This window comes from Loxodonta africana, chromosome 22 (genome assembly GCF_030014295.1).
Source record: "Loxodonta africana isolate mLoxAfr1 chromosome 22, mLoxAfr1.hap2, whole genome shotgun sequence".
Classification (NCBI taxonomy): domain Eukaryota; kingdom Metazoa; phylum Chordata; class Mammalia; order Proboscidea; family Elephantidae; genus Loxodonta; species Loxodonta africana.
Genome location: NC_087363.1, coordinates 43815448 through 43832818, shown reverse-complemented (window position 1 = coordinate 43832818; position 17371 = coordinate 43815448). Strand labels below are relative to the sequence as shown.

The following is a 17371-nucleotide window of genomic DNA, read 5'->3' as shown; positions in this document are numbered from 1 at the left end:
TGAGGCCCCAGCTCTGTAATTTGGATGGAAAAATACCCTCTTGGAAGCAGCCTAAAAGTGACAATAAAGAACTAGTGATGGTGGTATCGTTGCTGTCATTGCTATTGATATGAAATCTGTCATTGGCTGGGGCCATCTTGCCTTCGACTATTTAGCCAACATCTATCCTGCCCACCTTTCATGACTGCTGTGGATCAGTGGGGTAGCAGATGAGAAAGCTGTGTAAATTATAAAGATCTCTGTTCAGGCAAGGCCTGCTTATCTGATACTCCTAGGGAAATCCCAGCTGTCTCCTAATCTGGTTGGAAATTAGCATTCTTCCTGCAGCACCCAATGGGCTGACCCAGGCATGCTCAAACATTTTTGGAACTGTTAGTGTCAATGAAATTTTATACAGTCTCCCCATATAGGGGAAAATAAAAAATATTGACCATACGGTGGACTGCCAGAAGAATGAACAAATCAATCTTAGAAGAAATACAACAAGAATGTTCCTCAGAAGCGAGGAAGGATAGTCTTTGGCTGGCTTACTTTGGACACATCATCAGGAAAGACCAATTCCTAGAAAAGGACAACATGTTTGATAAAATGGAGGGTCAGCGAAAATGAGGGAAACTCTCTATGAGATGGACTGTCATAATAGCCACAACAGACCCAAACATAAGAACGGTCATGAAGATGGTACCGATCCAGGCAACGTTTTTTTCTCTTATACATAAAGTCAACATAAATCGGGACCAGCTCAAAGGCAACTAACAACAACCCCATATATGAAATAAATAGAAGCAGGGCTTCAAGAATTAGAGGGGACAGGGGGCTAAAGACCCACCCACTCAGCCTCTGACTCAACTTCATGTCAATGTCTGAGGCTTCTCCACAGAACCCCTGGAGACTCCCAGGAACCAAGTTTGAAAAGCTCCTTAAGGAAGGAAGTTGAGAGGGGAAAGAAGGCACAGCAAGCAACTTGGCAGCATAGTTCAAAACAGAGAGACAGGAAAAAGGGTGCCATTTGAGAGAACTGAGAGAAGTCCATAGGCTAGAGCTGAAGCTGGACATTTAGGCAATGGTTGTAAAAGCCACATTTAATTATTCCCTGTCAAGTCTTGTCTAGCCTGGCCTTTCTTCACACATGAGGCAAGCAAAAACCACCACCTAAACTCTGTCCAAACAAACCACATGGTGATGAATAGAAGAAGTAGGGGAGGTTTCCTGAGTTTGTTTTCTTAACCAACCAACCAGTCGGAATAGCATCTTGGCTTAGAGCTGCTGGCTCCCGGACCAGGCCTCAGGGTCTTCTGGGTAGAGGACATTGGGCTACTGTCCCACCCGAGATGCTGACATCAGCAAGGGAACCAGCTTTGAGAAGGGTCTGAGCTAACCAAGGAGACCTTTTCTGTCCAACCAACTTTCGCCTCCAACTTGGAGATAGCATATCATACCTATGAAATACAATTGCAGCTTCAGGCCTCAGACAACCGGCCAGGATTTGCTCAGTCCTGTTTTTTCCCCAAACTGGCAGACCTCACGGTAACTGGAAAAGCAAGCTCAAAAAGCAACTGTGTTTTTTTCCTTGACCTGCGTCATCATAGATCACCAGATACTCAGTGCGGAGCAGAGGAAAAGCATAACAGGGAAGATGCCGAGGCAGTTCAAGTAAATAGGTGTTGCTGTCACTATGATTGCCTGGAGATAGTGAGGGCCAGAGACCCTACTGTGGGCCCGATGTTTGACCTGTGAGGGGGTAACAAATTGCCATCAAGTTGACTCTGACTCGTGGTGATCCTATGTGTGTCAGAGTAGGACTGTGTTCCATAAGGTTTTTAATGGCTGGTTTTGGGGAAGTAGATCACCTGGATTTTCTCCTGAGGTGCCTCTGTTTGAACTCAAACTGCCAACCTTTCGGTTAAAAGCAGAGCACTTTAACCATTTGCACCACCCAGGGGCCCCAATCCCCTTTTCACAAGTGAGGAAAATGTGGCTCAGAGAGGTTATGAAGCATGCCCAAGGCCACACGGTGGGTAGCTGGCAGACCAGGATAGGTGTCAGTACATTTCATAGATGATGAAATGTGTTAGAGGGATTTTATACATAAGGACACCTAGGTCCTGAGAGGAATGGTGACTTGCTCAAGACCTCACAGCTAGTTGGTAGCAGAACTTGGACTGGATCCCAGTTTTCCGGATTCTGGTCACAAGATCTTCTGCTATGGATTGAATTGTGCCCCCCAACAATATGTGTTGTAAGTCTTAAACTCTACACCTGTGGTTATAATCCCATTTGGGAATGGGTTGTCTTTGTTATGTTAATGAGACAGGATTAGTATAGGGTGTGTCCTGAATCAATTTCTTTTGAGATATAAAAGATTAAACAAGCAATCAAAAGAAACAGACGGGATAAGATAGATGCCAAGACACGTGGAGTTCTCCGAGGAACCAGAAAGCAGAAGCTGAAGAGACAAGGACCTACTTCCAGAGCCAAGAGACAGAGAAAGCCTTTACCTAGAGCCAGCGCTCTGAATTTGGACTTCTGTCTTCCTAAACTGTGAGAAAACAAATTTCTGTTTGTTATGCCCATCCACTTGTGGTACTTCTGTTACAGCAGCACTAGATGACTAAGACATCTTCGCACTCCTGGTTAAGCATGGTGGCAGCAACAGGCAAAACAAGTAGCAATTACTGTTGATGTTGTCAATATTTTTGTTGTTTTTCTCACCATTTTTTGACTAAAGTTCAGAGAATTCAATTTAGGTAGCTGTTACGGATTGGATTGTATTCCAAAAAATTTGTTGAATTCCTAACCCCTATGTCTGTAAATGTCACCCTGTTTGGAAATAAGTGGCACCTTTTGTTATGCTAATTAGGTTATACCAGAGTAGGATGGGTCCTGAACCTGATCACTTCTAACAGGTGTCTTAGAAAAAGAGTGGAAGAGACACAAAAATATACAGAGCAGATGCCCAGGAACTTCAAGGAACTCCCGGGACAACCAACAAGAAAGGACCCTTCCCTAGAGCCAATGCCCTGCTTTGGACTTCTAGCCTCTGAAATTGTGAGACAATAAATTCCTGTCTTTTAAAGCCACCCAACTGTGGTATTTTTGTTGTTGTTGTTACGGTAGCACTAAATGACAGTAAGCAAAAACAAAAAACCAAACCCGTTGCAGTCGAGTCGGTTCCGACTCTTAGCAACCCTAAAGTACAGAGTATAACTGCCCCATAGGGTTTCCAAGGAGTGGCTGGTGGATTTGAACTGCTAACTTTTTGGTTAGCAGGCATAGCTCTTAGCCACTTTGCCACCAGGGTTTCTAAGACAATATGCAGAAGAAGAATGAATTCTCAGCAAAGACCGTTTGTTCTTGTTGTTTTATTGTTATTTTTCTCTTAGACTCTTTGCCTGCACTGCAATGTGTTCCTCCATTCTCAGTTTAAAAACAAATAAAGACCCACCAACCCAATTAGTTTAATCTATATTGAACTTGGTCTCTCCCAACTGATAGAATCCCTATGTTAGCCAGAGTTTGAATGCATTGGTGTGAACCACGAGAGGCAAATATGATCTCAATATGATCCATTTGCCACATTGATTAACTCTTCCTTTCATGAAAGATTTCTCTGTAGCATGCGATGCTGTTTGATATAGCATGTTACCCACAGTAAATCTTCTTTCAAAATTGGAGTCAATCCTCTCAAGCCCTGCCACTGCTTTATCAGCTAGGTTTATGTAATTTTCTAAATTCTTTGTGTCATTTCAACAATGTTCACAGCATCTTCACCAGGAGTAGGTTCCATCTCGAGAAACCACTTTCTCTGTTCATCCATAAGAAGTGACTCCTCATCTGTTAATCATGAGATTGCAGCAATTCAGTCACATCTTCAAGATCCACATCTAATTCTAGTTTTCTTGCTACTTCCACCACATCTGAAGCTAATTCCTCCACTGAAATCTTGAACCCCCTCAAAGTCATCCATGAGGGCTGGAATCAGCTTCTTCTAAACTTATGTTAATATTGGTATTTTGACCTCCCATGAATCAGGAATGCTCTTAATGGCATCTAGAATGGTGACTCCTTTTCAGAAGGTTTTCAGTTTACTTTGCCCAGGTCCGTCAGAGGAATCACTGTCTACAGTGCTATAGCCTTATGAAATGTATTTCTTAAATAACAGGACTTGAAAATTGAAGTTACTCTTTAATCCATGGGCTACAGAATGGATTAGCAAACATGAGAACAACATTAATTTCCGTGTACATCTCCATCAGAGCTTTTGGGTGACCAGGTGCATTTCAATGAGCAGTGATATTTTGAAAGGAATCTTTTTTTTCCGAGGAGTAGATCTCAATAGTGGGCTTAAAATATTCAGTAAACTATGCTGTAAACACATGTGCTGTCATCCAGCCTTTGTTGTTCCATTTATAGAGCACAGGCAGAGAGTAGAGTTGGCATAATTCTTAAAGGTCCTGGGATTTTCAGAATGGTAAATGAGCATTGGCTTCAACTTAAAGTCCCCAGCTGCAATAGCCCCTAACGAGAGAATCAACCTGTCCTTTGAATCCAGGCATTGACTTCTCCTCTCTAGCTATGAAAGTCCTAGATGGCATCTTCTTCCAACATAAGGCTGTTTCATCTACATGGAAAATTTGTCGTTTAGTGTAGCTAGACATGACAATTACCAATTAAATTAGCTAGACCGTCCCGATAACTTGCTGTAGCTTCTACGTCAACACTTGCTGCGGCACCTTGCACTTTTATATTATGGAGATGGCTTTATTTCTTAAACCTCATGAACCAATCTCTGCTAGCTTCAAACTTTTCTTCTGCAGCTTCCTCACCTCTCTCAACCTTCATAGAATCGAAGTGGGTTAGGGTCTTGTTCTGGATTAGGCTTTGGCTTAACGTAATGTTGTGGCTGGTTTGATCTTCTATCCAGACCACTAAAACTTTCTCCAAATCCCCAAGAGACAGAAAGGGCCACATAAACCAGCGACTACATCATCCTGAGACCAGAAGAACTAGATGGTGCCCGGCTACAACTGATGACTGCTCTCACAGGGAACACAACAGAGAACCCCTGAGGGAGTAGGAGAACAGTGGGATGCAGACCTCAAATTCTCATAAAAAGACCAGACTTAATGGTCTGACTGAGACTAGAAGGACCCCGGAGGTCATGGTCCCCAGACCTTCTGTTAGCCCAAGATAGGAGCCATTTCCAAAGCCAACTCTTCAGACAGGGATTAGACTGGAGTATAAGAGAGAAAATGATACTGGTAAGGAGTGAGCTTCTTGGATCAAGTAGACATATGAGATTATGTGGGCAGCTCCTGTCTGGAGGGGAAATGAGAAGGTAGAGGGGGTCAGAAGCTGGCTGAATGGACACAAAAAAAGAGGGTGGAGAGAAGGAGTCTGCTGTCTCATTAGGGGGAGAGCAACTAGGAGTATATACCAAAGTGTATATAAATTTTTGTATGAGAGACTGACTTGAATTTGTAAACTTTCACTTAAAGCACAATAAAAATTTTTTTTTAATTTTAAAAACTTTTTCCATATCAGCAATAAGGCTGTTCCGCTTCTTATCATTCATGTGTTCACTGGAGTAGCACTTGTAATTTCCTTCAAGAACTTTTCCTTTGCATTCACAATTTGGCTAACCGTTTGGCACAAGAGGCCTAGCTTCCAGCCTATCTTGGCTTTCGACATGCCTTCCTCACTAAACTTAACCATTTCTAGTTATTGATTTAAAGAGACAGCCGTGCAACACTTGCTTTCACTCGAACACTTAAAGGCCATTGTAGGGTTAATGATTGCCCTAATTTCAATATTGTCATGTCTCAGGGAACAGGGAGGCCCAAGGAAGTGGAGAGAGATGGGGGAACAGCCAGTCGGTGGGGCAGTCACAACACACACATTTATCGATTAAGGTCGCCGTCTTATATGGGCGCAGTTCATGTCACCCCAAAACAATTATAAGAGTAACATCAAAGATCACAGATCACAGATCACCATAACAGATATAATAATAATGAAAAGTTTGAAATATTGCGAGAATTATGAAAATGTGACAGAGACATGAAACGAGCATAACCTGTTGGAAAAATGGTGCTGATAAACTTGCTCGACACCGGGTTGCCACAAACTCTCAATTTGTAAAAAAAAAAAAAAAAAATGCAGTATCCACAAAACACAATAAAACAAGGCACGATTGTACTTCTGAGCCATGTACCCCAATGGGAACGCATAGCAGGAGACAGAAAAACAGCCTGAAAGCCCGGCAGAGCTGCCCAGATTCAAGGCACAGGCAGAGGTTCCTGGAGTCCTGCTGGCATTGCTCCCAGACCCTTCTGCCTCGTACCTTTCCTGGAAGAGGCGAGGTGACCTTCCTGGCATCTACAGGTAGGTCTGAGGAAAGCTCTCCAGGGGCCACTTGGCAAAGAGGCTTTGCTGGTCTCTCCCAGAGGAGACTGGGCACTGGGAGAACTCCACGGCCTAGCCTGGGAGACGAGGCTCACAGTGACAGGCAGGAACGACAAGCTGCCCTTGTTTGTCCCTGTTTTATAATGTTCTGTTCCCTACTGGTCTCCTGTCCCCACCGCGAGCTCCTGAGGACTGGGACCAAGGTGCCTTCATCTCAGAAACCCAGCACTGGGCCTGGCATCCAGTGGGCACTTGTCATCGCTCACCTGGACATCAGTTCCCTTCAAACTGCTCTTACCCCCTGTGACCCATGCCCCAAAGGCTGGTTTTTAATATGAACTGGCTCAAGTCGCTCCCCCGCTAACAGCTTTGTGAGGCTTCCCCACAGAGTTAAATCCAGTGTCCTTATCATGGCCTGTAAGATCTGGGCCCTACAATCTCTCTGACCTCATCTCCCATCATGCCCTATATTCATCACTACACTCCAGCCACATGGGCCTTACTGACCCTGATTTCAACCTGCCTCAGGGCCTTTGCACTTGCCATTTCTTCTGCCTAGGATGCTCCTCGCTTCTCCAGTCTTTACATGGCTGGTTCCATCTTGCCATCGAGTATCTACTCAAATGTCATCTCTTTAGGGAGTCCATCCCTGACCACCTCGCCTGAAACCTCTATCCCCTGTCATTCTACACCATGTCTCTTCACTTTGTTTTCTTCATAGCAGTTATCACTAGAGGAATGCATCTTGTTTACTGATTAATTGCCTCCCACACTAGAAAGTAAGCCCTATGGGAGCAGGGACTTGGACTTTAATTTATTCCCCATCACCTCAAGCAGTGCCAGGCACATAGTAAAAAAAAACCCACTTGCTGTCAAGTTGACCCCGACTCAGGGCGACCCATATGTGTCAGAGTATAACTGTACTCATAGGGTTTTCAATGGCGGACTTTTCAGAAGTAGATCGCCAGGCCCTTTCGCCGAGGCACTTCTGGGTGAACTTGAACTGCCAGCCTTTCAGTTAGTAGCCCAGCATGTTAACCGTTTGCACGTTGGGACTCCGGCACATAGTAGACACTCCATAAATGGTGCTGAATGAATGAATAAATGCTTGATAAGAAATGAACAGGAGAAGAGTCCCTGCATTTGAGTTTGCTGCTGTTTTTTACCTGTCCTCCTACGTGACTGTCTTCCTACCCTGGCCTGTAAGTTCCTCGGGTGGAACCATGTCTTTCTCAAGCCAGGCAATGTGTCCCTTGCCCCCAAGCACAGTGCCTGGGGCCCAGCAAACACTCCATAAAACTCCAAGGACAGAAGCCATGACTACCCAGATCTTATACAGATCCACCACACTGTATCCCCACAGCTTAGCATACTGCCTGGCACACAGGAGGTGCATAGTAAGTATTTGCTGAGTTAATGAGTGACTTCACTGAGGAGCTCTGAAGAGCCAGGAACTTTCACACCTGACAATACAGTATGGTGGATAGGACCACAGACTTTAAAGCCTGGGCTTGGATCCTGGCCCTGCCACCGCCTAGCTGTGGAGACTTGGGTAAGTTATTTAACTTCTCTGTGCCACAGTTTCCCCATAGGTAAAAGGAAAAAATAACAATGACCTCCAAGTGGCTATGAACATCAGGTGAATCAGTGTAGGTAAAGGGTGTAGAATTGCGCCTGGCACACAGTCATTACCCACTACATTTATCTTATTTTCTCCACCAAACTGCTCTAAGAGATAGGGATTAGTATTCCCATTTTGCAGAAGAGGAAACTGAGGTTCCAAGAAGTGAAGAAGTAGCTTTCCCAAGCTCATAGAGCCAGGAAGCAGCAGAGCTATGACATGGCCACTTGTCATATATTACAATCCAAATCCAAGTGAGAGCAGGGAGCTGGGACCTGGGACTCCATCTTCCCATGGGCTCAGATCCCTGATGCTGGGTGCTGTATCTTGCACACATAAGCCATTCAGGGCAATAACCTGGATTCAAGGCAGTCAGGTTAGGTTCCCATTTGTGCCTGTGGAGTCATGATCATATTACGCTTAGCAGAAAAGAGGTAGCTTCACAAGGCTGGCCGGTGGGACTCAGGTCCCAAGCAATACTCCTCCCACCACCGACATGGTCTGTATATTTCTATAGTTGCCAACAATGAAAATTTGTGAGATTCCACAGCCAACTGCAGTTGATTCTGACTCATGGCAGTTCCATGTGTTACAGAGTAGAACTGTGCTCCTTAGGGTTTTCTTGGCTGTAATCTTTACGGAATCAGATCTCCAGGCCTTTCTTCCCTGGCACTGCTGGGCGAGTTCGAATCACCAACCTTTAGGTTAGTAGTTAAACCATTTCAGCCAACCTCTCTTGACAAATCAGAAGGTCCAGCCGCACACCAGCCTTCAGGGACCTGCCTCTCCATTCCCACTGCCCTTCGACCGTGCCCATGCACCCTCACTCAGATGATTACAACAGTCTCCAAACCCATTTCACTTTGTCCCCATTCTCACCCTCTCCAGCCCCCTAGTCCCTCTACCTCCCACCCCAGAGGGGACCAAGGACTCTATTTCAGTGCCCTTGCCACAGGGATCTTCTTGTAAAATACCAATTTTATCAGGTTGCTCCTTTGCTCAAAACTTCGAATGATTCCTCATTTCTTTCCAACATAATGTCTAAACTCCTTACTGAGGTGTCTGAGGCCTTCACGGCCTGGACTCTGGCTCCTCTCCAGCCTTGCTTCTTTTCACTTACTTCAAAGCCACCTTAAACTGCGATCGTATTCTAATGGGGAAGACAGTCAGTGAGTGAGTGAAGAAACAACAAGATTGTAGATAGACAATGAAGGAGCTGAACAGGGCCAGGGTGGTATGATAAAAGGTAATTGTGGTAATTGCCCTCATCTTGAGGGAGAGCAACCTGGGGAGGCTTCTCAGAGGAGGTGGCCTTTGAGCTGAGCCTGGGCAGACAAGAAGAGCTAAGGTGGGACTCCAAAGGCTCATTCAGGTTGCATAGGTGGTAGATTGCAAAATATATCCAGTCCTTCACGTCTCCTGGTATTCGTGCCTCTTGTAATGTAACTTTACCACCCCTCCAATCAAAAGGTAGAGTTTATTTTCCTATCCTTTGAATCTGGACTAGCTCTGTGACTTGCTTCTTTCCCCCATTGAATCGCTTTGGCACCTTTGTCAAAAATCAATTGACTATATGTATGTGGGTCTACTTTAGATTCTCTCTTTTGTTCCACTTGTCTATGTGTCTACTTTTTACCACACTGTCATGGATGGAGTCCCCAAGTGGTGCAAATGGTTAAGCACTCATCTGCTAACCAAAAGGTTGGAGGTTTGAGTCCACCCAGAGGTACCTCAGAAGAAAGGCCTAGCAATCTACTTCCAAAAAATCAATCACTGACAATCTTATGGAGCACAGTTCTACTCTGACACACATGGGGTTGCCGTGAGTCAGAATTTACTTGATGGCAACTGCTATACTCACAATAATATAAAAATTGCATTGAAAGCACACTGTCTTAATTACTATGGCTTTGCAGTAAGTTTTGAGATTAGATGGTATAAGCCTACCAAACTTATTCTTCTTTTTCAAAATTGTTTTGATTGATTCTAGGTCATTTGACTTTCCACAGAAACTTTAGAGCCAAATTGTCAATATCTACAGAAGAGCCTGCTGGGATTTTGGAGGGGATTGTGTTGAATCTATAGATCAGTTTGGGAAGAACTGACAATCCCGAAATATTGAGTCTTCCAATCCATTGACACAGTTCACCCCATTTATTTTACTTAAGTCTTAAGTCTCTTTTTGTAGCTGTCTTCTAGTGTGCAGGCCTTGGACACCTTTGGTTAAATTTAATTCCTAAGTTGTGATGCTATCATAATTTTTATTTTATTTTACTTTCTGATCACTTGCTGACAATATATAAAAATACAATTGATTTTATTTAGGCTTAGCTGTAAATTGCTTTGATCTGTCCCACAATGCATGTTAAGCATTCCATCAGAGGCTTGGGCAGTGTCCGTATGAAGAATTTGGGGATTCCCCTTCTCTAACTCTCTCCTGTCCGAGGCTCCACCCTCACTCTCCTGATTGGCTCCCACCCTCTCCTGCTGTTCCCCAGCCAAAACTAAGGTGAAATTTCTATTGGAGTTTTAGCCACTGCACATTTCCCCAGGACTGCGACCTGCCCTCACATTAAAACCATAAAAGCTGGAAACTCACCCCTGCTGGTCCTTTCTTTCAAATTCCAACCCTTTCAGAAATCTGCCTGCTTTTGCACCCTCTCTAGAGCTTTCCGGTAGCTGTATTTTGTATTTTATCCAGCCTTTACAGTTTTTATCTGCATGAGGGTCAGCCTGTTAGGAGGTTACTCTGCCATGATGAAAATGGAACTTCTTTTCATTGGTCTTTATGCCTCTGGTTAAACAAGTATTAAAAAATAATCATTCCTGATAGAACTACTGGTCTCTACCCATCCAGAACAAGAGAGAGAGAAGGAAACCAAGGACTCAGAGAAGAAAGTAGTCTACAGGACTAATAGCCTACGGGGACCACAGCCTCACCTACCCTGAGACCAGAAGAACTAGATGGTGCCTGGCTACGATTATCGTCTGTTCAGATCAGGGCCGCAATAGATGGCTCCTGATAGAACAGGAGAAAAATGTGGAACAGAACTCAAATTCTTAAAGTCCAGACTTGCTTGATCAGTTGAGAGTGGAGGACTCCCTGTGACTATTGCCCTGACATGCTCTTTAAATTTTAATTCAAAATTATCCCTTGCAGCCACCTTTTAGCTAAATAATAGATTGGCTCATAAAGTAAGCATATCACCTGTGAGCAATGAATTCACTGAAGAATCATCTGTATGAGACCAAATGGTCAAAAATTACTCTAAAGCAAAGATGAGAAGGTAAGGGGGCAGGGAAACTGAAATAGAGTCCTCGGTCTCCTCTGGGGTGGAAGGTGGAGGGACGAGGGGGCTAGAGAGGGTGAGAATGGGGACAAAGTGGAATGGGTTTGGAGACTGTTGTAATCATCTAGTGAGTGTGGATGGGCCTGGTCGAAGGGCAGTGGGAATGGAAACTGAAGATCGTACATCCAAAATGGAATGGATGAGAATGATGACATATTGTGAAAAATGAAAAATGTAACCAATACCACTGAATAATTTGTGTAAACAAAAAACCCAGTGCCGTCGAGTCGATTCCAACTCATAGTGACCCTAGAGGACAGAGTAGAACTGCCCCATAGAGTTTCCAAGGAGGGCCTGGCGGATTCGAACTGCCGACCCTTTAGTTAGCAGCTGCAGCACTTAACCACTACGCCACCACAGTTTCCAAATAATTTGTGTAGAAATTGCTAAATGGGAGCCTAATTCCCCTGTAAACTTTCACCTTAATCATAATAAAACATTATTTTTAAATAATAGTAATAAATCCATAGAAAAAGGAATTATTACCTGATACTTTTTTCTCTTTCACATCTCAAAATCGCTACATCTTAGAGGATATTATTATTTTTCTTGTTTCCTGAGAAACAAGAAATTTCGATTTTTTATTTTTCTCTTTTGAATTACACACCTCAGAACAATGACATCAACCATTATTTTCAAGTAAGAGAGAGGGTATTAAAGGCAAAATCAGAAACAGAAAACAGTTTCTCACCGAGCCTTTAAAAATGAGATTAAAGTCAGATCTTCAGTTTGAACACTGGGTCATCAGTCACCCAGGCATTTAATTTATATGGTTTCCTTGAAATTTCCAAGATGGCCAGTTGGGTCTCCTTTAAAAAATAAAATGCCAGCCTCTTGGCTGTAGACTTACCAGACTGATGTATCTTTGTATCAAATGGCTTCACTACACACTTAAAGCACAAAATACCTTGGACCTCTGAGTTTGGTCTACATGAAAATGCAATTCGTGTGGTGGACAGCACTTCGGGGTTTGGGAAGTATTTCACACTCTTTTCGTTTAATCTTCACAACAAACTTGAGAGAGTATAATTCCCATTGAACAGGTGAGAAAACAGAGGCCCCAGTCTTCTTTCAGGCTACCTGAGGCTTAAAAGTCAGTGTATGTTATGAATCACCTGAAAAATGGTTTTATCCTTTCCCCTGGTATTTCAAAAATCATTGCCTTTATTTCCCTTGGTAAAAAAAAAAATGAAGACACTTATGATAGAATTATATATAATAAATAACTGTATATTAAGTTTTGAAGACTTGCTTTATCACAATAAACTGTAACTTCAAGCAAGTTATCTCACTTCCTTCTGCCTAGGTTTTCACAACCGTAAAATGGAGATGGTAATAGAACTTACCCGAAACATCGTACCACTCCATAAATATTAATTAGCAGTATTATTGTGGTGGTGGTTGTTCTTATGTTCCTGGCAGTATGTCAAGGGCTTTACACATATTACTATTGATTTTATCTGTCTATATTTATAGATGAGGCAGTGGTGGTTCAGTGGTAGAATTCCCACCTTCCATGTGGGAGACCTGGGTTCAATTCCCAGTCAATGCAGCTACCACCCGTCTGTCAGTGGGGACTTGTGCGTTGCTATCTATGATGCTGAACAGGTTTCAGCGGAGCTTCCAGACTAAGACGGAGCAGGAGGAAAGACCTGATGACCTACTTCCGAAAATCAGCCAGTGAAAACACTGTGGAACACAAAGGTCTGATTGACAAGCATTTTGTTCTGTTGTGCTTAGGGTTGCCATGAATCAGGGGCCAACTTGATGGCAACTATCAACAACAACGTATCTACAGATGGATATCTATCTATTAAGACTCATCTACATTATCTTTTTTTTACATTATCTAATTCAACCATCTCAGTAACTCTGCAGAATAGATCCTGTTATCCCCTGGGGCTCTGAAGCGTTAAGAAACTTCCCCCAACTTTGAACACTAGTTGGTTGAGAAGTCCAGACACTTAAGAAAAAACTGTGACCTTGAAGACTTGCTTACAATACCAGTTTGTGATTGTCAGCAAGACACTTTGCCTCCGCCAGCCTCAGTTTCCTCATTTGGAAGAGGATACCCAATCCCTGCCTCCTCCACATACTCATTGCAGGGACCAGCTGGGGCTATGGCTGTGAAAACACTTTCTCGTGATTCAATCTAGAGACCCCTGTATTCAAGCCTCTTGAGGGGCCCTACATCTGTCTCGCTTATGGCCGTGTCCCTCGGTCCTAGCACCTTAGCCGAGACATAGCAGTTGCCATCGACTCGACTCCCAGTCATAGCAGCCCCGCGTATGTCAGAGTCAAACTGTGGCCCACAGGGTTTTCAGTGGCTGATTTTTCAGAAGTAGATCACCAGGGCTTTCTCCCGAGGCACCCTGGATAGACTCGAACCCTCAACACTTCTGTAAACTGCTGAGAGCTTAACCATTTGCACCACACAGAGACAGTAGGTGCCCAATTAAAATTACCCGGATAATGGGCAAGTTGCTTGCTAGTGCTCAGCTGGGCAGCGATTTACCAGAGCAGAAGCGTCCTAAATAACCCCCTAAATTCAAGCAGCCTTGCGGTCTTCTGAAAAAGAGCCTGAGGAGGTAGTTACAATATTTGCTCTAGGTTTGCCTATGATTTCAAAAAGGAAAACACAGCCCAGGTGCCAGAAGGGAAAGGGACATCTTTATGTAGGGAGCAGCTGTGCCAGAGGAAGGCATGGTATCTTCTCAAAGGCTGCAGTCATCACACCCCAGCCTGCCCATGGGGCCCTCTCCAGAGGGAAGGCATGTCCATCAGGTGTGTCATACACTGAAGTTTACCAAAAACAACCAAACCCATTGCCATCGAGTTGAATCTCATTCATGACAACTGAGTAGAACTGCTCCATAGGGTTTTCTTGGCTGAAAAATTTATGGAAGCAGGTTGCCAGGCCTTTCTTCCACAGCACCACCAGGTGCATTCGAACCACGGACCTTTAGGTTGGTAGTTGAACACAAACCATGTGTGCCCCCAGGGACCAACTGAAGTTTACATAGAAATAGTAAATACTGATTTCATTTATGACCTTATTTTGCTGGCTCAGAGCTCAGAGTTCAGGCCACTCTTTTGGAGCCCACACTCGGGCAATGAAGAAAAGAATTCTAAGTCATTCATTGACTTGTCTGTGGCCATCCCTGCTTTCAACTCGAATTGTTCCTCCTTTGCTCTGCAGAAATGAAATGCTCATTAGTTTTCTACTGTATGTTAGAGGCAGTATGTATCTGATGATGAATCATGCTGGAAAAAGTGACAAATGCCCTCCAGAGGTACACACTTGTTCTTTTGCAGATAAAGATGCAAAAGAAACTAATTAAGACTTTTCTTTTTAATTTAGGTTCCATTTTTAAATGTTCCATCACCAAAAGCCCAAAGGTATCTGCTTTCAGGGCCTCAGTGACTTAGGCCCTAAGAGAAAGCTGCTGGGAGTCAAAGAATACTGGAAACACCTTACAGGTATTGGGAGAGGGAGATCTTGGGGGAGGAACAAGAGTTCCCTGCCCCTCCTCTCCTGACCCCCTGCGGTTGTGACTTTCTTTCATAGGGATGGTCTATGCCAGACACAAGATAATTATACCCACTCGTTGCAGCAATGCAGACCCTACCACTTCTGCCCATCATTAGCATTTACCTTAGGCAAGGTGCTCACCCTCTTTGAGGCTCAGTTTTCTCATCTATAAATGGGGATACTATTTGCCTACGTCAGAGTTTTTTTGAAAAATTCAGCAACACGTTGAATAACAAATTAACCTGGTCAATGGGGACATGCTTGTAATAGTGTAAGCTTTCATTGATTGTATTATTGGTATATGTCTCATCTTTTCAAGGAGCCCTGGTGGCATAGTGGTTAAAGTGCTCGGCTGCTAACAGAAAGGTCTATGGTTCAAACCCACCAGCCGCTCCATGGGAGGAAGGTGTAGCAGTCTGCTTCAATAAAGGTTCACAGCCTTACAAACACTATGGGGCAGTTCTAGTCTATCCTACAGGGTCGTTATGAATTGGAATCAACTCCACAGCAACGGGTTTGGGCTCTTATCTTTCCCACCTCTAGAGACAGAGTTCTTTCAGGGCAAGGTCTATGTCTTGTCCAGCAGTAAAACACAGCTCAAAATGAACAGGCTTTGAGTTGAGATGTTGTTGTTAGCTGCTATCAAGTCAGGCTCTCCTCATGGTGATCTTACACAAATTAGCATCATTTGATATGTTTGAGCCCGTTGCTGGGGCTACCATGTCAATCCATTTCATTGAGGGTTTCCCCTGTTTCCGCCAACCCTCTACTAAGCATGATGTCCTTTTCTCATGATTGACCTTTCTTGATGATGTGTCTAAAGTAAATAAGGCAAAGTCTCACCATTCTAAGGAGCAATCTGGTTGTATTTCTTCTCAGGCTGACTTGTTTGTTCTTAGGGCAGTAACCGGTAGATTCAATATTCATCACCAGCACCACAGTCTGAATGCATCAATTCTTCTTCCTCTTCTCTTTTCATTGTCCAAGCTTTCACACGCATTTGAGGCAATTGAAAAGATCACGGCTTGGGTCAGGCACACCTTAGTCATCAAAGTAACATATTTGCATTTTAGAACTTTAAAGAGGCCTTTTGCAGCAGGTTTGCCAAATGCAATGCTTTGTTTGAGTTTTGGACTGCTGCTTCCATGGGCATTGATGGTTGATCCAAATAGAATGAAATCACCGACAACTTTAATTTTTTTCTCCATTTATCATTATGTTGTTTATCATTCCAGTGGTAAGGATTTTCATTTTCTTTATGCTGAGGTGTAATCCATATTCAAGGTTGTACTCTTCGACCTACATCAGTTAGTGCTTCAAGTCGCCTTCACTTTCGGCAAGCAAGGATATGTCACCTGCATATCTCAGGTTATTCATGAGTCTTAACACCAGTCCTGATGCTGTGTTCTTCTTCATATAATCCAGTTTATCAGATTATTTGTTCAGCACAGATTGAATAGTAAAGTGAAAGGTGAAAGGATACAACCCTACAACAAATTAGATAAATCTCAACTTAAATCTTAATCTTCACCACATCCTGGCCGTGTCACGATGGGCAAGTCTCTTAATCTGAGACTCAATTTTCTCTTCTAGGGAAGAGATGCCATAATATTTTCCTCTTAGGGGAACTATGATGATTAAATTAAATAATAAAATAACAGTGACTGACACCTGTTATAATGCTCAAATGGATATTCACTCTCTTCTCCTTTTTCTTCCCCCAAGACACTTGTTTTTGTAACCCCCACATTTTTCAGGACAAGATTTCTGCACGTAGTGTGTGCCCAATTAATGATAAACCAAAACCCAGTGCCGTCAGCTAGATAAATGGCTGAAATAAATACTTGTTCTAGACCAATGAGCTAATTCACTCAACCTTATAGTGCAGCAAGAGTCATTTTCTGCAAAGCATCACAGTCCCTGAACTACTACTCTCTTGAATGCAGAAGTAATTAATAGGCGTGATGACCATTCAGTTTTAAAAGCAATGAGCTAGACTTCAATGGACTGGAATGGAAGTCATCACCATCATCATCATCGTCACTTATGTAGCCGTAACTGCACAGCAGGCATTGTCCTGGGAGCTTTGTAAGTATTCATTCACTTACTCCTCGTAAGAACCCTATGGATGCAGGTATGTTATTAATCCCATTTTATACATGAGGAAACTGAGACACCGAAGGTTTAAAGAAGGTCTTCAAGCATATGAAAGATGAAATTCAAGTCCCAGAACCATGAATAGATTTTGTTTAAGAGCACAGTTCCCAGTACCACACTCACTTCTGACACCAACTACAAGCTCAAGGGGTTTCTAAGACCCTCGGGCTCTATAATTCATTAGAAGCACTCATGGAACTCACTGGAAACTATTATACTCATAGCTATAGTTTCATACAAAGGATACAAATTAGAATCAGCCAAGAGAAGAAACACGTAGGGTGGATTCTAGACTGGGGAAATACC

General features: G+C 43.4%; 1 non-coding gene across 1 annotated transcript; it reads left to right on the top strand.

The window, feature by feature from the left end:
* The first annotated feature begins 12857 nt into the window (after positions 1-12857).
* Positions 12858-12928, top strand: TRNAG-UCC (transfer RNA glycine (anticodon UCC)). Its single transcript has one exon. It is a non-coding gene; the product is annotated as a tRNA-Gly (tRNA).
* Positions 12929-17371: the final 4443 nt, after the last annotated feature.